At 34.4% G+C, this 25,352-nt stretch overlaps 1 protein-coding gene and 1 pseudogene across 11 annotated transcripts in view; one reads left to right on the top strand and one right to left on the bottom strand.

The window, feature by feature from the left end:
• Positions 1–25,352, top strand: part of Kcnc2 (potassium voltage-gated channel subfamily C member 2) — a 263,474-nt gene that overhangs the window by 124,149 nt on the left and 113,973 nt on the right. The window lies entirely within an intron of this gene.
• Positions 14,666–15,600, bottom strand: LOC109702292 (heme oxygenase 2 pseudogene; annotated as a pseudogene).

Here is a 25,352-nt window from a genome sequence, read left to right as displayed (position 1 = left end):
AGAGGGACACAATTGGAAAGCATTCATCTAGTTTATTCTTCTCAGTTTTCATATGGAAATCTGGTCTATAGATGTGGTGAGATCGAATTGAGTATTTATTTTTGAAGGGAAATAAGATTGAGCTGAATTGTTTGCAGTAGGCTTGATTGGAAGTAGCATAATACAAATGCAAATTATGCGATTTGTCCATTGTGTTAGGAGAAAATGAAGGACTTTAATCAAAATGTAGATAGCTTGTCTTATAGGGAAAGAGTGAAATCTGAATTTTATAGTCATTGATAGTTTCATCATTTTACCAGATTCATTATAAGTTGTTCTTAAGTAAACCTAGGCATTATCCACTACCTCTTACTTGAAATAGTTCCTATTATGAAATAACAAATAAGAATCTGTCCACATTATTCTAATGAAAGAATGTGTTATTATTATGGTAGGAGAATCAAAATTAAGAAAATTCACATTTTTAAGGTGATTTTGTAGATTAAGTAAAGAAATATTTAAGAATATGATGAATGCCACTCATTTATTCATTCAACAAGAACTTGTTAAATAAACAGTTGCTCTTAAGGACTTTGAGGGAGGGTTCTAAGGAACATCGTTTTTTTCCCCCTAAAGAGTGAACAGATAGAGTTCTAAAAATATTATGACTAGTCTTACTAAAGGTGGAAATGGGAAATGTGGCTCAGACTAGAGGGTTTCCTAATATCATATTCTACAATTAGGCAAATTTTGTGTTCTGTCATAGGATTGACTATGAGTAAACTCATGTCCCCTGTGGATTAGGTCACTAATTTAGATAAAAAGAAGAACAATTCAATCAAAATAACAGGAGCAGACCAGAATTAACTTGAATATAGTTGTAGGTAAAATGATGAATATTTATAGGAGGTGGGGAATTCTTTGATTGTCTTCATTTCCTATGCAGTAAAATAACATACCCAAATCATTAAAATGAGAAGGAACAGAGGGATAAGAAACTGGGAAAGGAAAGTAAATGAGATATAAAATAGTCATTTGGGGAAATAAAAGAGTATGAGAGACTTGTCTAGGAACAGGGCAGCCAACATAATTTTCAGGAACCAGAGAAAAGTCAAAATGTGGAGCTCTTGTTAAAAATTGACAAGAATTACAAGACAGTGACAGTTAGGATTAAGCTAAGCATGAAGTCCTTCTAAGCATGGTCCTGTACGATTAAACCCATGAACCTTGACCCTACTAAGAAAATATTGTGGAGATGCTTGCCAGAACTGGGGATTAAGATCCAAATTGCAAGTGTGGTCATATAATTTTCTATATTAATGATCAGTTATGAATCATCATTGTATTCTTTTCTGTTTTGCAATACTTCTGTTATCTGTAAAATGAAAATAAGCAAACAGAGATCTTCATCCTCCAACACTTGGATATACTGTCAATGTAGGCCCTTTCTTTGTGCAGCAAAGGCAACTTTATATCTTTTTTCTATCAAGGACATTATGCAGTGTTAATTTCTGTTTTTACTCTTTATTACTTAAAGGCAGTTAGATATTCCTAGACTTCTCTGGTCTGTTTCCAAGCATAGTGGGTCATGTCCTCTACTTCATTGCTACATCATTTTCACTAATGCTTTTGCAGTGGGGGTTTGGATCTGAGACACAGAGGCAAAAAGTCTTCATCACTGCCAACTTCTATTGACAGAGCTTTCATTTGATTATTGTTCTCACATCAAGACTGTCATGAGGACAGATGTAGCTAATTAATCCTTATCAGTTCTGATTCAGTTAAAAAATTCCTGGAAACTTTTCAATGTCTGCTTGAATTGTCTTTATGGAACCTTGATTTTTAAAAGGTCAAAATTCTTGTTAAATAGAAACAAAGATTTTATAAGCCAGACATTTTCCTAGGTGGGAGAGCAGTTATGTTTGTCAGTCAATTTAAATAAGAATTTTGATTTTTATGTTCAGATTTTGTGCCAGGAAAATGTGAGAACAGAACAGAGGCACTTGTTTATAAGTATAAAAGAGCAAAATGATTTTGCCAAATCATTATAACATATTTAAAGAATCAGGGTAATACATTGTTCTACTTGAAACTGACAACTCATTTTACTCTGTCTTTTTTTGGTAGAACAATTCTTAATGGTGGTTTTTCTATACAATATCAGATGATATAATATTTGATGTTAATGTAGGAGGAATGGATAATTTTTTCGTAGTACTGGGGATTGAATTTTTTATTATTTTTAACATGTACTTTGTGTATCTTTAAAATTTAAGGAATTGGAACATTAAGTGACAACTTTAAAAATACATTATATAATTTTACTTTTAATAAGCAGTTTTCCCCCTTTCAAATGGTGAACCAATCTCTAAATGTCCTGTACTGATATACTGAATCTCTGCCCAAAGAAGATGCATGAGTTTGTCTTTTAGTTTTAAAAAGAACACTGAGTATACTGCATACATTGTATAAATTCAGTGTTTGGATGTATTAAACTGAACTCTAAGTGGAAGTCTTTGGTGAAACAGTCTCATGTTAGCACAGTTTTATTTCTGGTTAATAGATACATGTTTCCAACTGGAAATAGTAAGAATTCTTTTTTAAAAAAAATTATTATTTTTCATTTATTCACATGTGCATACATTGGGTCATTTCTCCCTCCTGCCCCCATCCCCCACCTTCTCCCCCCCCATCCCTCTTCACTTCCAGGCAGAACCTGTTCTGCCCTTATCTCTAATTTTGTTGAAAAGAAGACATAAGCATAATAAGGTAGACAAAGTGTTTTTACTAGTTGAGTTAAGGATAGCTATATAGAAAGATTGCTAGCATTGCTTTCATGTACAAATGTGTTACAACCAAGTTGATTCATCTCTAACTGATCTTTACACTGGTTCCTGATCCCCTTCTTATGTTGACCTCTGTCACTTTAAGGTTTCTGTATTAGTTCCTCTGGAGTGGGGCATCAAACACTTTCATGTTTTGGGTTTTCTACCTATTCCCATATCTCCCATATGTGTTCTCTCCTTTTCATGTGATCCAAGTCCAACCACATTGCTGCCTTTGCCCTAGATCTAAAGTCCGCATATGAGGGAGAAAATAGGATTTTTGGTCTTCTGAGTGTGGCTAACCTCACTCAGAATGATGTTCTCCAATTCCATCCATTTACCAGCAAATGATAACATTTCGTTCTTCTTCATGGCTGCATAAAATTCCATTGTGTATAAATACCACATTTTCTTGATCCATTCGTCAGTAATGGGGCATCTTGGTTGTTTCCATAACTTGGCTATTGTGAATAGTGCTGCAATAAACATGGGTGTGCAGGTGCCTCTGGAGTAACCTGTGTTGTATTCCTTTGGATATATCCTCAGGAGTGGGATTGCTGGATCATATGGCAGGTCTATGTTTAGATTTTTAAGAGGCCTCCAGATTGTTTTCCAGAGTGGTTGCACCAGCTTGCACTCCCACCAGCACATGCTGTTGGTGATGTTTTTAATAATGGCCCTGAATAGCTATCCTTACCTCAACTAGCAAAAACCCTTGGTCCTTCCTATTGTTGCTTATACTCTCTCTTCAACAAAATTAGAGATAAGGGCAAAATAATTTCTGCAGGGTAGTGAGGGATAAGGAGGGGGTAAGGGAGGGGACAGGGGGAAGAGGGGAGAAGTGGCCCAAACATTGTATGCACATATGAATGAAATAAAAAAAAATCATGGCTATTCTAACAGAGGTGAGGTGGAATCCTAGTGTGGTTTTGATTTGCATTTCCTTTATGGCTAGAGATGGTGAGCATTTTTTCATGTGTTTTTTGGCCATTTGAATTTCTTCTTTTGAGAAAGTTCTGTTTGGTTCAGTTGCCCATTTCTTTATTGGTTCATTGATTTTAGGAGAGTTTAGTTTCTTAAGTTTCCTGTATAATCTGGTTATCAGTCCTTTGTCTGATGTGTAGCTGGCAAATGTTTTCTCTGTGGGTGGTCTCTTCAGTTTAGAGACCATTTCTTTTGTTGTGCAGAAGCTTTTTAGTTTTATGAAGCCCCATTTGTCCATCCTTTCTCTTAGTTGCTAGGCTGCTGGGGTTCTATTGAGGAAGTGCTTGCCTATTACTATTAGTTCCAGAGTGTTTCCTGCTCCTTCCTGTACTAACTTCAGAGTTTTGGGTCTGATATGAAGGTCCTTGATCCATTTTGAGTTGATACTAGTACAGGGTGGTAGACATGGATCTAGTTTGTTTATTGCAGACGGATGGAAATAGTAAGAGTTCTAAACAGGTATTCTTTTTCTGAAAATCTTGAATCTTTGATGGGTAACCATGGGTTGTAGTTGGCATTGGCCATTTAAGTTGTACAATAAGCTCTAGCCAATGTCACCTTTGTTAGGATCAGCAAAGGTAAATATAGTCCACTGTAATATGATCTTCTTTGACAATTTCTTATCATTTTAAATTTAGGATAATTTAGTTTTTAATATGTTGCTGTCTCTACCTCTAAATGAAATTAATGTTTCCATTCCTAAGTGAACTAGAAAAGGGCTTCATGTCTTTTAATATCACACGAATCCATGGGTGACCAGCCAATGGAGAATATGTCTGATTTTCAACAAAGAGGGATATGATATATGGGAAAGTTAGGTTTGCTTGGCTTCCAGCACCTTACAGAAATTGATTTTTCACAGTGGTCTGAGGGTTGGACGTACTTTGATGTACTTCTTTCTTTTTTATGGAAGCAAAGTTTTCTTGTAACATATGCAGAGTTCACATTACTGAAACCACTGGTGCTGTGAAAAAGAAGAGATTGTACAAGATTTTCTTGTATTTAATTTAATTTGTAAATTGTTGCAACTTCATCTGAATATGCATATTTCCTTTTATGTTTATGGCTACCAGAGTATTTTGGTTCTATGAATTCATGAAATGCTAAGAAATGAACAGTTTCAATTGCTTCATTGTTGTCTTTTCACTTTCTAGTCTTGTTTGCTTGAGAGGTTTTAAATATAGGAAAAGGAACATAGAGTTATTCAACCAATTAAAGCAATCTGAAGGTCAAATTACAATCACACACTGGATTCATTACCTGTTAAAGTCATAGCTGTTCTCATGATAAAAATATGTGACTAACTGATGGAGCAACATATGCAAGAATGACTTCCACTGGAATATGATAAACTCATTCACATATTAAGATTAATTATCCCAACAGTGTTGCCTTTGGGACTGAAATGTAATACTTGATGTGTGTTATCTTCTTGTGTTAGAGAATATGGAGACATTGGAAAACTGACAAATTTTTCACTCACTTTTCTTAACCTCATAATTTCCATTTTTATGTATGCTTAGAGTTTTGTACAATTCAGTATTACAGGTTGTCACTTTCTAAAGGGGGAGTCTTGTTCTTTAGAAATTTATGTCTTTGTCCAATTGCCTTGAAGATATTTTTACAAGTTGTCATCAATGAATTTTAATGAAAACCAGAGTAAAATATATTTGAATATGTTTATAGTGGAATGAAAAATAAACTGTGTTACACTGACTAGGATATATATGTGTATAAATACATATACATATATATACATACACACACACAAATACAATTTTGATTATGTAAGTATTGGTTTGTTTTCCTATTAAAATTTTGTCAAGAAGACTTGAAAAACACATTTGTCATCCTGAGGAGAAATTATACAACCTAATTTATAAGTAATTATCCTGTATCTAAGTCAGGAATTCAATTTTTCAGTATGAATTTTGGGAGAGACATAGACAAGTCTCTTGTGGCCTCACATCTGTTTTGAATGTGTGTGAAGACACATATTCAAAAATCAGATGACTCCAAGAATGAATCTGACCTCAAGTGAACATGTTAAGTGGATCTGACCCTGCTGGCCCAGGGAACACATTTTGAGACACAGGGCTGTAATGAGATGCAATATTTAAAGAGTATATATATTTATATATTACACTTGATTTGATTATAACATGTATAATATTATTATACATATTATATGTATATTACATATATGTATTATATATATATGTTTCCTTCAATCAACTATTTATAATTGAGCTCTTAATCGCTTATCATAAATGACAAAATAAATAAGATGTATGTTCTGAATTATAACCAAAATGTACAGTATTTGAACATTTTTTTTTTGGTGAGATTGAGGTTTGAATTTAAGGCTTTGAGCTTGCAAAACAGGTGCTTTGCTGTTTGAGCCACATCTTGCATCCATTTCTTGGTGGTTATTTTGGAGATGGGGTCTCAGAAACTTTTTGCCCAGCTTAGTCTTGAACTGCAATCCTTCTGATCTCAGCCTCTCAAGAAGCTAGGATTATTGGTATGAGCAACGGGTACCCATTTTGTGTATATATCTTAAAAGTCACAATTTTATCTTTGCTTATAGTCCTTTTGGTTTTCTGTTTTGTATACACTTTGCTTTCCATAGCACTATATAGGGAGCAACTCACTCGTAGGTTATTTTTGAGAAACATAAATATTTTTATCATGTGAGAAAATGCTCTAAATATTCTAACACCTTGAGACTATTTAAAAACAAAATGAAACAAAATAAAAACATAGTTTGCACCATAGAAACTATAAATGCCTTAAATTAGAAAAGGTAATACCTGATTTACCCCATTTTCCATAAGGATCAGAGTATACTTTTTTTTTTAGAACTTCCTTACAAACTGCTTTTTAAGCATTATTTTATTGTTTTTTGGAATGGAACTCTGTACAAGGAAAGTAAAAATGCAAAAGTAACTTACTAGGATAGTTTCATGAAGATATTATGGTCATTCAGCAAATTCTATATATTTACTAATAGCAAGTTACTGTTTTAAAATCAAAGGCAGCTACTTTTATGGGAGGCTATTCCTAAAATGTGTCTGTAGAGCACCTGAAAAAAAAAAAAACTGGAGAATCAAAATTCTCAAATGAAAGCTAAGAATGAAAAGTGAAATAATCCTTATAGTAACAATATTTCAGGGAGTTTTATTTGGTGTCAATGAAATAATACCAACGGGGTAGTGTCAGTATTGTATGTGGACAATCAGATATGCAAACTATAGGCTATCTTTGTATCAGGAGGTAGGAGTACAATGATACAATGAAAATCTTTATGCCAAGTTCAGAGCTCTTATAAAAACAATTTAAGGTCATTTATAGCATGGAGCTTCAGCGATGGCTGAGTAACATTTAGTTGTAATGAGGAGGTCATCACTATCCTGAGGCTACTCCTCATTGATATGATTGGTCATGGCAAGTGGATGGTGTATTGTCTGACCCATTTTCCATCACCAGTAAAATGAAACATTTTACCAGTTTGTCTGTGCAGGCATCTTTGAGAATGCAACTAGAGGTTTGGAGGATAGAGTCAAATTGATGACCATGATGATGATGGTAATGATGATGATTAAATTAACAATAACAATTTATTACATGTTTCAATTTTGATCTCTAAGTTTTTCCTGGAAGGAAATACTTTTTTTTTAAATACAGTACTACAGTTTGAACTCAGGACCTCACGCTTGCTAGGCAAGTGCTCTATAACTTGAGCCACTCTGCCAGTGAAAGGAAATATTCTTTCTTCACTTTATAGATGGAGGAACTGAGGGTCACAAAGATTATTTGGAAAAGGCTTCTAACAAATGTTCATTGAGATTCTTTAAAAATCACAGCAGTGTTTTATTAAGGCGTTGTGGGGAGCATTGGTAGCATGTATAAAGAATTAGGAAGTTCCTTAATGCTACTCTAAGGGGTTGACACTTCATTTGGATTCAGATTTGTCATCTTATCTATGCTCTAGGAGGCTGCTTTGGCTTTTGTTTAGAAGATGGATTACAGTAGGGAAACACAGATTGATAAATTAGAGGCACTGAAGGTGGACAGGAAGAAGAGAAAGGTGTATATGTGTGTGGGAAATAAAAAAGGCGTGACGTACATTTAGAAGTGTGAAGAAGAAATGAAAGATATGCTCTTGAAGATTATTTTAAGGTGGCTCTGGAGATTGGAGTACCATAAACATAAGTGGGGGAGCAGGAAAACAGAAGCTTTGGAGAATACTATAGGGAAGATGAGCTGTTTCCCAGAGTAGTGTGTTTGCGGTCTGTAAAAACTTTTCGTAGAGAAAACATTGAGATTATTGAATGAGAATTTGGAGCTCCGAAATAGCTTGGTATAATTAATAATAATAATAAATTGCTTTTAAACAATCTGATTCCAGCCTATTAGAAAGTCTTAAACTGGACATTATATGTGGAACCAATCAAAGATAAAAAGAGCTTCCTCTAACAGCTAGTTCAAGGCTGTTCAGTAGAAAATTTCAAAGTTTTATTTCTAAATTGCTTAATAAGTAACTACTATCAACATGTGTTTATTGAGTACTTCCAATGTGGCTAATACAACTAAGTAGCTGAATTTTAAATTTTATTTATTTTAAGTTAGTCAATGATAGCCAGAGGCTGTTGGAATGGATAGTAAAAGGTCTAAATATTTTAATTTGAAACAACATATTATTAGCAGTTTGGGGACCATAACTCCTTTTGTAATAATTCTACCAAGTTCCTCACATATAAAGAAAATGGAAAAGAAGTGACCAATAAAGTGTAAAATTGCTAAGTGTTGCTTGTTCTTTAGCTGCACATTTCCCATTAATGTCAATGAAATATGCAGATAAAACTGTGCTCATTATTTTAAAATTCTTAAACCTTGTTTTAAATTTAACTATGTTTTATTTTTGTTTTCCTTATTTCACAGTAATTAAGATCATCTTTCAGAGAAGAGCCCAATTCAATTATTGGTGGAGCAGGAGTCTATTTTATAGTTATATTTCACAGTGTTCTAAGAGAAGATATCAATTTAGGAGGATTAAATAGTGAACGCCGAGGATGCAATGAAAGTTTCTTGCTTGACATAATATTTTGTGCATTGATTGACTGCAGATCAAATACATTCCATTAGTGTGCTATGGCAGAATTATGTAGGCACTTAAGTTTTAGTAGAATATAAACAGAAAATAAATCGCCAGTATGTACCTAATCTTTTAATTTCTTCTGTAGTAATTAAAAATGTCTCCTAATGGGATTTTAATATTTAATCATAAAAATTTATCCTTAATTTGTGATGCTTTTTGTTATTAAAAGGTATAGTTAGTCTTCTACAATTAATTCATAACCTTTTAGACTTAAGATCTAAAGCTGATACTGTGTTTTCTTGCTCACTCTGGCCTTTATATTTTCTCTTCATAATGGGGGTGTGAGGGCTACTACCTATAACAACTGAAAGCAAGGAATACAGTTTAAGACACATTTAGGCTTATGATTCAGTGCTGTTAGTTATTAGACTAGTGTACTTGGACAAATTATTTCCTGGCAAGTTTATTTTGGGGTCTAATATCTGTGAACATACATCTGCCTTCAAATTTCACATTCTTTATTGGTGTTCTCCACGATTTTTACTTTTAGTTTCTCTGAATTAGAGTCAAAACTTAAAGAAACTTAGGAAATGACATGAGGGCAGAGACTTGTACATTACAAAATCCTTCTTGTCCCATGTCCTGATCTTTTAGTTTTCTCTCATGCTCAGTACTATAGAATTTTTCACTATTGTGTATAAATTTTTAATTAAGCTACATCTAATCCATAGCATTTTCATAACTTTATGTAAATTTTAATTGATCCTGAAGTTATAATAATAAGTAAATTTGGCAAAAATACCACTGGGAACTGCTATTGGTGAAACTTGATAAGCGTATAAGTATTTGGGCAGGGACAGAGGCCTTAAGAGTACTTGTAGAATGACCATATAACTTATCTTCCAATTTTAGACACTTTTGAGAAGGAAAGCAGACATAACTCTCCTGCCTGGGGCAAACTGAGATCTATGGTTACCCTCACTACAGGGTATGGTACTCGCCAAGAGCATCAGACACTTTGGCCATTAATCAATTCATAAGTTTTACACAAAGAATAGAACTTTAAACTATAAACTACTTTAAAAAGAGTAGCCAATTAATTGCAAATTAAGATAGACTGCACTGTAACTTTATGCCTATAAAACATACTGAAAGCTCACATTTATTGAGCTCATATTTTAGGCAGACACCAAGCTAAATACTTATGTTTAGGACTTCATTAAATTTTTTCAAGTTTATAGAATAGATTATTTTTATTTCTACTTAACAGGTGAAGAAATTAATCTTTATTCAGTCCATAATGAGGAGTTAATCATTGTATAATTTGGTAAATCCTATTTATTTCACTGTAGGCCACACCTTATGCAATACACCTGTGCACATTGTTTCCTTTAAAACTTATAATGACCATTTATTAGGTCAATAATTTTAGAAGTCTCTATCTCACAGACAAGTATGAATATGCTGCTTATGTTATCTACCTGATGAGTATCATGGAAGAGATCTACCAGATAAATATCTGTCCTTCAATTATTGGGCACGTTATTTTCTAGAACCAATGTCTGTTTACCATGAAATTCATGATTGTGTCACTTGGGGCAATCAAGGGTTAAAAGAGGAAGGAAGACAAATTCTTGGGAATGAAGAGTTTTCTTGGAGGGATATGAGTCATATGTCATAGTGATTCCTTCCTCTTGGAGATGCTTTTTGGAAAAGTTCTTTCAATCCAGTTCCACACTTCTGGGGCAAGAAGCAGCATTCCTTCAGCTCCTCTGTATTCATGTTTTCGTGCCTGCCTTTCCTAGCCTGTGCCCAGGCTTTGTTTTTATCAGTTTCACAGGAATGTACACTCACAGAGGGATCTGCAAATTAACTGGCAGTGTTGGCCTGGTATTCCCCAAGAGTCAGTTCAATGAGATTAATGTGGACAAGTGGAACTAAGGCCATGGATGCTAAAAGGAAAAGACAAATGGTAATTTCCTCAAGTGTTAGAGATCATGAACTTCAGAGTAATGAAAGTACAGAGAAATTATTCTGAAAATGTATCATGCCTTTACAAGATTAGACATTTAAACATTACTGAAATAATCAGCCCTAGGAATAACCACTTATTAGATGATATGACCAGCAACATATATCACTCTGCTCATCTAAAATAATAGCAGAGTGTTTCGAGGTTGAAATCTCTAGAATATTATCTTGACTAATTGGAAGAGGTGCCAAGTACTAATATTAGAGATGAAGATTCTCATCCTAACTCTGCTTTCAATTAGCTCTAAGGCCTTAGAGAATTCATTCTATGCTCCTGACACCAATGCTAACTTTAATACAGGAATTAAAGAGTGTTTCTGAACAGAATGTAGCTAAACACTTTGAATATTATTTCATTACATCATTTTCATATGGAGTTAAAATGGTTATTTATGTGTCTTTCTTCTTAATTTCTATGTCCCATTAGGATAAGAACTAAAAAAGTGCTGCTCATTCTTGCATTCTCAGTACCTAGCAGAGAACTTGGTAACATAAGGTATTTTGATTATTTTTTTGAGAACTACATGAATTAAATCCAATGAGTCAAAAAGTGCTTAGAACATTACAAGCTTTGTAAATATATATTATAGCTATTCAGTGCCAATTTATTAGTTGATCCAGTTACTGAATAAAGTTCTTTTGCTAGGAATATTATGTAAGTGACATATATTATTGTCCTGCTCATATGGGAAATGTTAAGTGATGTTATATTTTTATTTCTCAAGCTATGCATTTATCATTTATTTCAAATTGTGTATATATATATATGTACATATACATATATTTAAGTTTTCTTAAATGAATCTTATTAAAGGATAGTTTTCTTCTTGTTTGAAGGTGAACTAAAAATACCTCTTACCCACGAAGCCTGGTGCTGACTCATGGAACTTGTGTACTACATGACCAAATACAGGCTGAGACCAAGTTAAAAAGATCTGACTTATTCATATGCATTTTAGTATTTCAAGAAAGGGAACACCAAGGAGGTAAAATATAGCAAGCAAATTTATGTAGAAAGATGTACCTTACTTCTTGTGCCAGCTAAATTCTTTCCATTGTTCTTTTGTTATGCATCTTCTGGCACCTTCAGCTAAATTGTACAACTGAGGAATGACAGGGAGGCAGATGTCTTCACAACCACAAACCATTTGTGGTTGAACTAATTTGGCACAAGATTTTGTCTTTTGATAATCAGACTTCTGACCTATTAATGCTTTTCCCACCCTCCCCTACACAAACCAAAGAGAGCTCTTCCATTTGGATTTGGTACAAAGTGGTATCTTCATGAAATTTGGGGATGAAAAATTTGAGAATCACCATTGATATTTCCTGTACTATGAAACTTTATGAGAATGTGCATACTAATGAATAAAATATGTTTATCTGGAAAAGCTGAATCACATTAAAATTATAAATTTTAGAACTGTCATGGGCATGAGTCAGGTTCCTACTATGAGTATAAAAGGAATTTCACTGAGAAATGTTTGCTTGGAGGGTGGGAAATTTGATCTTTGGAATCTCAGTGTAATATTCTTCCATCACTATTGTTGCATTAATGGCACAGCTGTAAAGTCATCTTTAATTTTCTAATTTTCCTGTTCTTTATATTTTGAAGGGACAAGGAAAACTACTAATAGGAGAACACATGCAATTAAATATAATCTGTCTCTGGGAGTATTATAATGAGAGGCTGGCAGCAAACATCTTTTTATAAAACTCTGGAGACACTTATACACCATTTGATAAATGACTACCTGAATACCTCAAGGATATGTACTACCTAAGAGAGTTAATGAAACTTTCAAGTATGTGAGCCCCCTCTCCTCCCCAATAATGGTTAAGAGCACAGGCTCTGGATTGAAATGACAATGGTTAAAATTCTGGCTTTGCCACTTCCTAAATTGTAGGGGCCTTCAGTTAAGTCCTTAGCTGTAAAATGGGGTCGAGGATACCTACAACTAGTTTCATAAATATTAAATGAGATGGTTGAGATAAAATGCATAAATAGGACTTGGCATATGGTATATGATCAATAAATGTTGCTGCTGCTGCTGTCATTATTACAGTCTTCCTCCTCCTTTTTCTTGTTCCTTTTATGAAGTAAAGGTGTAGTGGGTGTGGTGATGGTAGCAGTAGAATGTGACAACTAGAAAGGATGCTCAGATATAAGATATGTAATGTGAGATAACCAAGATAGAAGGTAGCAGGGATAATTCGCAATTCACTCACTCATCCATAAAATGTAATTGTAACAACCTGATAGCTAAAACTCGTGGTGAAAGATAGGAAAGAAGACGAAGGTTTACTGCATAATACCTAGTAAGGTCCCAAGAATCTTACTTAACATGTATTAGAGTGATGCCTAATCCATTGGAAAATCCTAGAAATAGAACAATGTTCTGGTTTTGTGAATTCCTATGACAATTTGGAGATTGGTTCTTTATTGTTTTGCATTTAACTAATTTATAAATAAATATATATTAAAATACTGCATCTTAAATATATTCTTCTATCTCTGTTTATGTGTGTGCATGTCTGGGCATGTGTTTGTGTATGCATGCATGTGCATGTGTGTATTAAATCTACTAGATTACAGACCCCCAGAGAGCAGTTTCCATTTCCTTTTGTACTTGGTAGAGGAGTTGCCCTTTAAATACTTTCAGGGTAAGCTAATTTCTATGATCTCCACATTTTCCAACTGTCTTTGCAAGCATACATGAAGTGTTTTAATTCTAGGATACTTCAAAAGAAGTGTGGCTCTCTCAAATAAAAAATTAAGCAGAAGAGTCTATAATCAAAAGAATGCATCCAATTTATTTACTTATTCATTTATTTTATCCTCAGAGATTTTATTTCAACTTATTTCATGAGGTCCACATGAGTCTCAGTCTTATAAAGTCTTATCTTGTTTATGAACAAAATTAAATTCTTAGCTGCACCACACAACCTATTCTAGAAGAACTTTGACTTTCCCAGAGTTCAAATTCAACCTCAGGGAAGGAGGATTTTTCTCTATTTGTTTATATTCAAGGAGTGAACCAGTCTTTGAAAGCAGTTGTAGAACTACGTTAGTCAGGATAGCCACATTAGACCACATGTCTAACTCCTGCGTCCTTTGGAGAAGACACTCACATTCTCTGGAAGTTGCTTTGGTTTGTTTGTATAAGCACTGTAGGCTGCACTACTGCTTGGGTTGTAGAGCCCTGTAAACCCAAAGCACTTCTGGGTTACCACAAAGTAACCTATCTGTCAGCCTCCAGGACAAGGGCCAGAGGAAACACCTTTTAATATTGACAGGTACCTCTGTTATGACAACACCCAGTTATAAATCACCTCCTTCCTGGTACCCCATGAGTGTGAAGAGCAGCATCCTGGGTGAGGGTGGATAGAGATAGAATTGGATGCCTATAATTTTCTATTAAACTTATTTCCCTTTTATCTCCTCTCTGAACTCTAGCTCATTGGTTACCTCAGGAAAATTAATTGTTGCTCCCCATTTTGTGCTTCTCAAGAATGATTATAATCACTTCCAACAAGACAACTATACTCAAGTCAAGGAAAAGGAAATCTCTGTGGTTTGAAGGGGAAACAAAATTTTTTTTTCTTAGCTCCTGGATTTTGTTAACTTGTTTTCTCAAACTCAGCATTAAAGAAGTCACTGGAATGGTAATTTATTCAGGAGAGGAGATGGGGGTGAGACAGTGATAACTGGGAAGCAGGGGGTCAGCAGGACATGACAGGTCCCTTACATGTAGTACCAGGCCAAAAGTCCAGCAGCCAAGGTCATGCTGGCAGCCAGAATGACCTGGAGGCTGGGCTTCCTCACATAGTCATGGCTGTCAAAAAGGGTCAACTGATGTCCTCCAGGGCACCTTGTCTTCTTGAGCATTGCAGAAATGCTCCTGTGCCCCTTCCTGTCACATGCAGAATCCGTCCTCCAGGACTCTCTGGCCAACATGGAGCCAGCCTGATGCAGTGTACTGAATATCTGCAGGTTGTACTTGAAGGCTTTGCTGGCCTCCATGATCCTCTCTTTGCTCTCCTGGCTCAGGTCCAGGGTGTTCATCCTGGCCTAGTAGAACTGCTAGAATTGCTGGGCATTGTCCATACTCTCAGACAGGCCCAACTGGGCCCCTTCTCCAGTGCTTGGGAGCTTCAGTGCCCACTGGGTACCTCCTTCAGCACCTGACCTCCCAAATACCCCCCATGTAATGGGTGTAAGCACAGGCCTCAGGCAGTGCTGGCTCATTCTGCCCTATAGTAGATCTGCAGCCTTGGAGAACTTCATCTGTTGCTCCCAGTTTCACTGAAGAAATACTCCGTGTCCTCAGTCAGCACCAACTTCTGGGACAGCTCTGTGGGGAGCTAGAAGGGAGTGAAGACTGGGCATTCTTGTTGTGGCCCGTTGCCTCCTTGAGGACCAAGTATATGAAGTGAGTAGTGGCCAGCTTAAATAACCCCTCCTAACATTGCCAACTCAGAAGTTCTTGATAAATTGGGTGCTTTCTGCCCGTCATGTGCCTCCTTCATCCTTTCCTTCTTCAGCTCAGAGAGGTCAGCCATTCTGGTATGGTTTTCCCTTTCAGGGGCCATAGAGTTCTTTTTCTGTGACTCCTCTATCCCCTTGGAAGTCTCTACTTCTGCTGACACTGTTGCCAAGTGGTTCTTGCTGCTCTCACTCTGGTCTGATAGCAGTTCCACTCCACAAGCCCATCAGTCCCCTTGTCAGCCTGGATTTGTCAGTGTCTTTAAAAAGGTGGGGACTGTGGGGGATGGTGGCACACTTTGTAATCCAAGTATTCAGGAGCCTGAGCTGTGAATTCAAGGTCAGTCTGAGCAAGACCATGTCTGTTTTTGGACCTCAGTTTCCTCAATTTTCCAAGGAGTCTGTTTGGTGGTCCCTCTTGGTTTTAAAATGATATCACTAGTATCCAGATTAATAAGGAGTGAAGCCATAGAAAAGGACTTTATCAAGGAAAGACACACGAGGAAGTGAGGCTTGAGACCTAGATCAGAGAGAGTGACGCCAAGAAAGGCCCTCTATGAGCCTTGTTAAAATGGATCTTCACTTTCTAAATTTGGTTTGTTTGTTTTTGTGGTACTGGGGTTTGAACTCAGGGCCTACACCTTGATCCACTCCACCAATCTTTTTTTTTTAATTATTATTTTGTTGTGCTGGGTGGAGGTACATTGGGGTATTTGCAAAAGTATTTACAATGTATCAAATATATCATATTTGAATTCACTCCCCTCCACTTCTCTCTTTCATCACCCCCTCCCCTGGTTCCTGGAACAGCCTCAACAGGTATCATTTTCGCATTTACATACATGTGTATACATTGCTTGGGCCACTCCTCTTTCCCCACCCCCTCAACATCAGTGCTCACATCTTCCATTCAGTTCAAGACTAGAAAATGGAAAGAATAAAAATGAATATATTCTTTCAGTTTAACTGTTATTTTATTTTATTTATCATGCTATATATGAATTTTTCCTAATTATGGTACAGAGAATCTACAGTCTAAAAAAGGTGTTGCAAAATCATTTATTTATTATAGTAAAACATTGTCCTAAAGACTTAAAATTGTTGGATTTCAATACTTTATTCTGATTTAGAAACATGAAAATTAACTTGAGTTGCCAGTTTGATATAATAATGTTAATCACAATGTAAATAGACCATAATTTCATGTACATTATCAAAATCAGTTTCCAAGTGTTTTTGTTGAGGTAGGAGAGCAGTTATTTTTAGCCCAGTTTTATACATGAAGAAACTGAAGTGTTGAGAGACAGAAAATATTACAAGGCTTCAATCCTGGCAAACACCAGAACTAGGACTTGAACTCTTACTGTGGTACTTCTAACCTATTATTCTTTTAGCATTAATCTGTACTCTAACTGATTTGGTCAAATTAACTATTAAACAAAAATATTCTTATAACATTTGCCAGTTAAATGTGGTTAAAGTGGTTGTCACTAAGGCTTTTTCTCTAAATCTGGAAAATTTCAAATATGATATCAATTAAGTATCAATGTAATTAATAAATTAAACTGTAATTGGAGATGACTTAGAAGGTCTTAATTTTTTTCTTTTTGAATTAAAACAGCTAAAAGAATATGGGTGGTCCTGTTTGTGGCAAAATTATGATGGTCTTTATTTTTTGTATTTTAAATTAATTTTTTACAAAGCATTGCATATTTATTTTATAGTCACTCTATGCAGATATTTCTACCTCTATTTTTTCTGCAAGTCTATCTACCTAATACATCTGTCTCTGACTTATTCTATCTATCTTCTATTTCTATCTGTACAGATCTATTTTTATGTCATGATAGAGAAATGTCTATCTTTAGATACAATATGAAATATATGCTATCATTATATAAACAAAAACATTATTGTCATCAATATCTTTTGTAATCTGAATTTTCATTTAGCATGTGGACATTTTTCCATATCATTATATGTTCTTCCAGACCTTCATTTTATTTTGTTGCGAAATAGCTTAATAGGTGAATGCATCAGAATTTACCTAAATTATTCTTTATTACATTCTTTTTTATTCTCCATGAATTTTGAGGTTGCTACCATATTTTTACCATGAAAAGAAACCCTGTAATTGCTATTCTTAAGACTTAACTTTTGAAAACATATCTGTGATAAGTTCCTATAGGTGAACTTAAAAATTTTCAGAATCAAATAGAATTTGCACTTTCAAGATTTCCAGTTACATTATTAAATTAATTTTCTGAAATGTTGTTCCAGTTTACTACTCCAGCCAGAAGAATAAACATCTCCGAATTTTATCAACACTGGTTCATATATGCATTTTATTGATGGCAAATATTGTTTTATAATTTCATATTTTTATTACTAATGAAGCTTAACATTAAAACACACATAGACACTTGTTTTTGTCCTATTGTAAATTCATTGCTTTTATTATTTGCTCATTTCAACTTCTGAAAAATTGTATAATTTTCTTTTAAACAAATTTGTTTATATGGTAGAATAGTAATCCTGATCACATGATACAAATGTTATTTTTCTCCTGAGGTTTTTCAGTATACTCTTATTTTACTTGTGATGTTAATTTTATTTGTCCTTCTCCACAGTGGCTATCACGATGTACTTTAATTATCTGCCTACTTACAGGGTGGTATCTTTCTGCACATTGGGTAATATCCATTCCCACATAGGGAAATGCCTACCTTTATCTATGGCTATCTCTTTCATTTTCATTAAATGAGAGAAATACTAATTACATTTTGATTAATGGTAAAAAATAAATATTCATGACCTTTTGATGTTCAAAGAGCAGAAGACTCGGGCAGAAGTGCAAGAAGTTAAAAGCTGTTTGACTTGAGCATATTATTGAACACGCTGAGATAGACTGTTGATACTTCCGTAGTAATTAAAATTATATTCACCTTAAGAATTGGTGAAAAACTCAAATAAGATTATAGCATAAAGCCCACTTGTAAAAGATCTGGCATTTAGCACAGTGCTTAAGAAATAATGCAGTCTGTCCTTCCTTCATATGCTTGTCAAGGCTACTATTAATTGTATTTCCTATTGTATAAGGAAGACTTGCCTTTCATTACAAAAGACTGATGATGGAGGTGCTCACAGAATCAGGTGTAGAAATCCTGTTTCTATTCTGATTATATAATAGATTCAATTACCATTATTACTATAATTACTATTACTTATTCATGGAGTTAGATAACTCCAATAACTTACAATGCATCTTTAATTTATAGGGCTTAAAACTTTCCTGAGATAACTTATCATTCCTCAAAACTGCAGTACCTTGTGTTTATATAGCACATTTCAAGGTTGTCAGCAAACAGTGCTTTAATTGCTCTTCACACTATATCTGTAAGATAACAGTAAGAAATTAGTATTACTGCGTTTCTTACATGTTCTGAGAAAACTTAACAGAAAGGCAACTTGTTCAAGCTTAAATAAAAATTAAACAGGTCTCAAAAGATTATATGAGAATGCATACAGTTATAGGAAACTGAAGTGGTCTTTTAGTCACGTAAATAATCATTTTGAAGACACTATGTCTTCCTTTGAGTGGTATGAGTGGAAACCAGCAGAAAGGCCCATAGAAGACTGGCTTGGGATTTATCACAGAGTTGTAGGTTCCAATCAGTTATACCAGAGATTGTCTACTAATAGTGTGTTTGTTTTCTAAGCTCAGCAGCTGTGCATCATGATTTTCAGTTTCTGTGTGTTCTCACTGAAGTATTTATGATTCTGTTTTCTGAGGTACAAAATGTTCTTATACTTTTCTTATATTTTCAAACTATTATATAGGCATGACTTTATTAACTGAAGTGGAAATTTTTATTACTAACATTTTCCAGGGGAGCTGAAAAAAATTATTGCGAGATATGAATCAAGCTGTTTGCAGATAAAATATTTAGCAAACTATCCCCAGCAAGCAAATTATTATGTTAAGAAAGAGCTATAAATCTGTAGAACAAAGGTTTTGAGGTTGGCCAAGTCAGTCTTAGGTCTCATTATTATACTTTATTGTGTCTATAAAGTCAGGTAAAGTCAGTCCGTGGCCAAAGGGACTTCTAAGGTCAAAGTGAATGATTAAAAAATAGCAGCTAAAAAAATCGATGGTGTTAGATTTTGCTTCTACTTTAATAGGAACATACTGATAGAAACAAAATCTAAATTTTTGACAAATCAAATGTGATAAGAAACACTAATTATTAAAATATGTTTATATACCAGCTCCCTGGCATATAAATTTTTCCCTAAGAAACTTGGAGTACTGTTTCAGGAAGTTAAGAGATATATTAGGAAAAAAACTTGTTTAATAAAAAAGACTTTTAATGGATGGATGTGGAGAATATAGTCAGTGTGTAAGTTATGGGGAAAGTATAGAATATAATTACAAAAATAGGAAAACATTCTTAAAACCACTCATTTAATTCTATCCTAGCATATATTGCTATTTGCCATGAGAAGATTAAGAAACCATCATTAGATTCATCAATTTCTGTCTGGCTTCTAAAATGTGCTTAGCATTATATTTATGCTGTGAAAGGTTGGTCATATACATACTCAAACAACTTTCTAAGAATTAAACAGTCGTGTAGATCTATCATATGCTGCACACACAAGCATGCATGTATGTGTGTGTGTGTGTTTGTGTGAGGGAGAGAGAGAGAAAGACTGGCACACTGATTGAGGGTAGTACAGACATAGATTCCATGTGTTAAAGAGGTTCCAAAGGGTTCAATGTAGAATTGGCCCTTGAGTCAATCCCTGAAGGATAATCAGATCATTACAATGGGTCTGTTTTATGTCATTTGGTATAGAATTGTATAAAAAGTAGAACTGTCTTGTACAGCATTTCTATTATGGGAATATTGCACACATGCAGTAATGCTTTGATGTTTTTGTTGTGAAATTAAGTCTCTGGTGTTAGATTGAATTTTCTTTATGCATGACTGTTTTATAAGAGATGACTTGAATTGTTTCCTAGAATTCTTTTCTTCTTTTATAAGTGGGGCTTCTGTGTGATTGTGAATATATATTCTTTCTCTCACACATTCTAAACAAAACAGTTTCTAATCCTCATTCTTGGTGTTAAAATGTCCCAGAGAAAGGATTTTTTGAGCAGTGACTCTGCTTTGTCTTAGTAAGTTACTTAATACCTTTTCTACATTTCTGATTAAAAATATTTGCAAGGAAATATTTGTTATTTGGAAGAAGTTTTTTTGTCAGCAGAATGGATCATGAGATGGAGCAAACCAATAGGAAAAAAACAAAGGCAATGTATTTTGAAGTTGAAAAAAAAGAACATTCCTGTACAGTTAAACTGTATGGCAGAAAGTATTCTTTCAGTACAACCACAACCCAGACTCCTTCTCCCCATCACTGTCAGACCCAACGTCTCCTCCATCCTTCTTAGATTTCACTGTTGATGCATTCTCAAAGGAAAGACTTTAGAGACAAGAGCAGGGAAACACATTGTTCCCCATCCCACCATTGCATAAATGAAGGCAATGGTTGTACACTATGAAGGGATGATACATTTTTCTTTATTTTCAAAATGCTTATTTTAAAATAAATTTTTGTTAGGGTATATTCATGATGGGGAGGCTCATAGTGACAATTCCAATTAGACTTATATTATGTATTATTTATATTGCCCCCATCGTCTGTCCCCCTCAGTGTTCTCCCCACCCTACTTAAAGCAATTGTAAGAGGTTTTCTAGTTGTGCTTCATATAGGTATATGAAGTCCATTTACCATATTCCATCACCTTAATCTCCTTAGATCCCCCTTCCTTCTTCCACTAGTACCTCCTCCCCCCCAACACACTTAGTCTATTTTACAGTCCTGGTTTTATAATTAATATTTGAGTTGACATTCAAAGAGGTGTCTCAATGTATGCCCTCTGTGGGTGTGCTTTACTCTGGTCTGTTCAATCCCTTTGAATACTCTCCCTTACTCTTTTACTTCCCATCCCCTGTTTTTCAGCATCTTCCAATACACATTCTTACATCCTCTACCTTCACATCTTGTGGTATGCGAAGTTACTGTTGCTATATCTTTCTCTTTCCCCCAATTCCATAGAGGAGTTACACTTTTACCAATACGTTCTACAGCTGAGTTTGTATTTGATCATGCTTGTTTTTGTGTATATGTTTATTTTTTGGATCCATCTTCCACATATGAAAGAAAACACGCATCTTTTGTCTTTCTGATCTTGGCTAACTTCACTTGACATGATGTCCTCCAATTGCATCCATTTACTTTCAAACCACATGTCATTATTCCTTATGTCTGAGTAAAACTCCACTATGTATATATACCACAATTGCATGATCCATTTATCAGTTGTAGGGCATCTGGGTTTCCAGAGATTAGCTATTGTGAATAATGCTGAAAAATATGCTCAAGAATTATCTTGACTTTTCCTTAATTTGATTATTTAACATTGAGAAATTTTATTAAAAGAGCTGCAAATTCCAGTTCATCATTTAGATGCTTAGAAATACACATGCCTTTGGTGTCCAGGTACTGAGTTTTTGTTTCATCTCTATTTAGAATTCAAGTTTTCTGTAGAAATTGTTTCTATTTAGGGTGCATGATAATATTTAACATGCAGGTAGCTGATGTGATCAAACAGTTCATAAGCATATACACATAAAATATATTTATCTTTTTATAACATAGGGTCTCACTGTGTATACCAGTCTGGCCTGGAATTCTCAATTCTCCTGTCTCCATCTCCTGAATGCTGGAATTACAGGAATGTACCATGATGCCCAGCTTAAATGTATATGCATGTTAAATACACAAATATGCTAACATGGCAGTTCCGTTCATATTTATTCATTTCATCCACAAAACTTGCCAATTATAACAAAAATTACAGTCTTAAAATCTTAAGAATTTAGATTCTTTTCACTTTTCTTTTGAAATTGAAGTTTTACCTGCAGTTTTTCTATTCAGTGATAGGGACCTTCATGTTCTATGGAACGTCTTTGGAAAATTTCTGAGGAACTCTAGAGCATTTTTTGATGTATTATTATAAAAGAGTAATTGTTTCTCTTCATTCATGTTTTCCAGTTCTCCTCAGTGGAGAAGGCATAGATTGTATAAATATGATTTAACATATTCCCACACTTGTATCCACAACACCACAACTTTTTCCTCATATCACATATAACTTTTGATGTGTCTTCTAAGGTCTAGGTTAATATAAGCATTTCTACTTTCTCTGAGCTTCTAATCTGGCCTTAAGTTCTCATAGTATGATAGTTAGCTTTTGTGTTTTAATATTTATGTATGTGGCTAATGTAAGGAAATATATTTTTTAAAATTCTCTGTTCCCTTACCTTAAACTCAGGTTTACATAGAATCTATAGGAATTTATCCTACCACTATTAAAGTATTCTTTCATCATACCCAAATTAGTTCACTTGTGGTCTTTAAGGACCAAGTTGAGTGAAAAACATGAAAACTCTAATAAAGCAGGAATGTAAACTAGTTTTAAAGTACCCTCACAATGCCATCAAGTAATTAATGGATTCACTCTTCTGTTTAATCAAGCAGACTCTCTGGTATAGAATTTGAGCTTCATCACTCACTATCTATGTACAGTTGCACAAGTTAATGTTTCTGCATTTTGTAAATAAAAAGAATAACATGTACAGCACATGGTCCCCATGAAAATTAAAACTATACAGAGCTTAGGACAGGGCTGTTTTGATATTAAGGCCTTCCTATAAGTGGTCAATATTAAGATACTGAAGACAAACCAAAGCTATTGTGGTCCAACAACTCTTTCTGTAGTCTCTACTCTAATACAATATTTTCTTGAAAGCCATTACAATGTAGAAGATGAACTTCTATGAAAATATTGAATTGAATGTTCAAATAAATGAGCTTGACAAGGGTTGGGAGTTGGATTATGTGAGATAGATGAATCCTGAAAACCTGAGCAGAAGCACAGTGCCCTGTACTGAAGCGAGTCTCCTGGGGCCAACCTGGTCTTGTGTAACCTTGAAGAAACAAACCCAGCGTTCTCTGGAGGACCTTCTTTCAAATTTTTTTCTCCTTGTACTTATTCACAGTTTATAGTAATTTGCTGTTGAACATTCTTCCTAGTGAATATTATATATAAAGTATCTAGAAAGGGATGGATGTATTATATATATTCAGCATATTCACAGAATAACAGAAGTGTAAGAGTAACAAATAGCAACATGAAAGCAAGTACCAAAAACAATCTAGCCAGAGAATTTATGTTATGAGGTAAAAAAGGGAAATAAGATAGTAATAATAATTAAGGATCTCCTTGTATACGTCAGAGAATGACTGAATTATGTGATATTCAGTCTTTTTCCAACACCAGTCTCTTTTTGAGATGCGTGTACACTATGTGTTTCTATTCCTAAATATTCTACTACCTCTCCTCCTTTCACGTCAGAATTATTAGAGGAAGTGGGAGCCAACTAATTCCCCTTCACATGTGTCTTTTTATAATATACTTTAGAGGTCTTGTCCTATCATTAATTTGATATTGTAACAAAGAATGTTATCCATTCAATGGGTCCTAAGTTGCATAGTGCTCCCTTCTATGATTTTAATGTTTATTTTAAGATAATTGACAGGTTCACAGTTACAAATTAAGGTGTATCTTGGCATCCTTTTGAAGAGAGGAAATTTGTGTCCTTCAAAGTTATCAGGACAAAATAATAAAGGAAGATCTGAGTAATGGCAAGGAGTCCAGCTGCATCAGAAACCTTACCTTGTTTTCTCAATTATGGCTGCTAGGAGCTGTGGAAGAGCCCATTAGGAAACAAGCTTAAATTTACTCAAGCAGCATGTGATAAGATGTTACTGAAATGACCATGTGTGGAAAGTAATTATTTTATAAGTCATTCAGATACATAAAAGGAGGAGTTTGTTAAATCTTATGAAACTAACTGATTTTTAATGGAGGTTACCATATAGAAATGGTTGTATTCTTACTTAAGTAATATTGCCCAAAGTGATATTTTTTCTCCAAAAATACTAATGAAACTACCAATGGCAAAAACAAGGTGTACTTACTGATGTTACTAAAAGTTAATAAAGCTAAAATTTTTGTAAGTTGACTTTTTCATCAACCAAATTAAATATAATTTTTTTCAAGCTACCAAACTTTCTTAAGACCCAATGAATAATGCTTGCAAAGGTAGAACATATTTAACTGGAAAACAAAATAATAAAAGCAACAATTAGCAAGGCAACAACTTCCTTACTGAAAGCATTGCAATGTGCATTGGGCAAAATGAAATGAATAGCTATCAAGGATCTTACATTCTTGAGCTAATCCAGTGTTAAGTAAAACATTGACAGTTCTCAATGATAGTATTACTATTTGTTATTCAAGACAGATAAGTTGATTTAAAACTCTGGACATATAAAAAGGATCTACCACTGTTGAAGAACAAATTCTGCCAGAATTTTGTATTAACAAGTTCATATTCTAATAGGTAGGTGTCAAAATATTTAAATACATATCACACCTTTTGTTTGTTTGACTTTCATAAGATTATTCTGGGATTCTCTTTGGTGAGTGTGTGCATGTGTGTCTAACATTAAGATTATACATACTAGAACTAGGAAGACATTACTAAACCAGCTTTCAACATTTATGTCTGAAAGTTCTTTGGGCCAGTAATTTGAGCATTAGGATATTTTGTCATAGTTTTTAGTTAGAATGGGTCATTGCCAAAGGTTAAATGGAAAGACTATCTTGTTAAGGTAGGTGTAGATAGGAATTTATCAATTTATTATGGGCCATTCTAAAGGAAACATTATAAAGGGCTATTGAAAAGAAGATCCTATAATGTGTTTCTTCCCAGATATGGTTACAGGGAGCTGAAATGAGGGCTGGTATATC

Source organism: Castor canadensis, chromosome 8, assembly GCF_047511655.1.
Source record: "Castor canadensis chromosome 8, mCasCan1.hap1v2, whole genome shotgun sequence".
Taxonomy (NCBI): domain Eukaryota; kingdom Metazoa; phylum Chordata; class Mammalia; order Rodentia; family Castoridae; genus Castor; species Castor canadensis.
Note: the sequence above shows the minus strand (reverse complement) of the source record. Positions and strands in the feature narration are given on the sequence as shown.